Source organism: Sinocyclocheilus anshuiensis, unplaced genomic scaffold (genome assembly GCF_001515605.1).
Source record: "Sinocyclocheilus anshuiensis isolate Anshui unplaced genomic scaffold, SAMN03320099.WGS_v1.1 scaffold680, whole genome shotgun sequence".
NCBI lineage: Eukaryota > Metazoa > Chordata > Actinopteri > Cypriniformes > Cyprinidae > Sinocyclocheilus > Sinocyclocheilus anshuiensis.
In genome coordinates this window covers 873,371-873,680 of record NW_015555783.1, presented here as the reverse complement: position 1 = coordinate 873,680, position 310 = coordinate 873,371, and the positions used below count along the sequence as shown (strand labels likewise).

Here is a 310-nt window from a genome sequence, read left to right as displayed (position 1 = left end):
TTATATTATATTATATTATATTATATTATATTATATTATATTATTAATTTAAAAATACATATATGTTTTTAACTTAAATAAAATAAAACAAATTTAAATAGAATTTTTTTCAACAGATTCAGTACTGTTCAAAAGTTTAGGTTCAGTACGATTTTTTTGAAAGAAGACACTTATGTTCATCAAAAGGTTGCATTTATTTGGTCAAAGATACAGTAAAAACTAATATTGTGATTTTTACAATTTATTATGTTTTAAAATGTAATTTATTTCTGTGATCAAAGCTGAATTTTCAGCATCATTACTCCAGTCT

General features: G+C 19.4%; 1 protein-coding gene across 6 annotated transcripts in view; it reads right to left on the bottom strand.

The window, feature by feature from the left end:
• Positions 1-310, bottom strand: part of LOC107674769 (cordon-bleu protein-like 1) — a 66,773-nt gene that overhangs the window by 893 nt on the left and 65,570 nt on the right. The gene's annotated exons all lie outside the window — the stretch shown is intronic.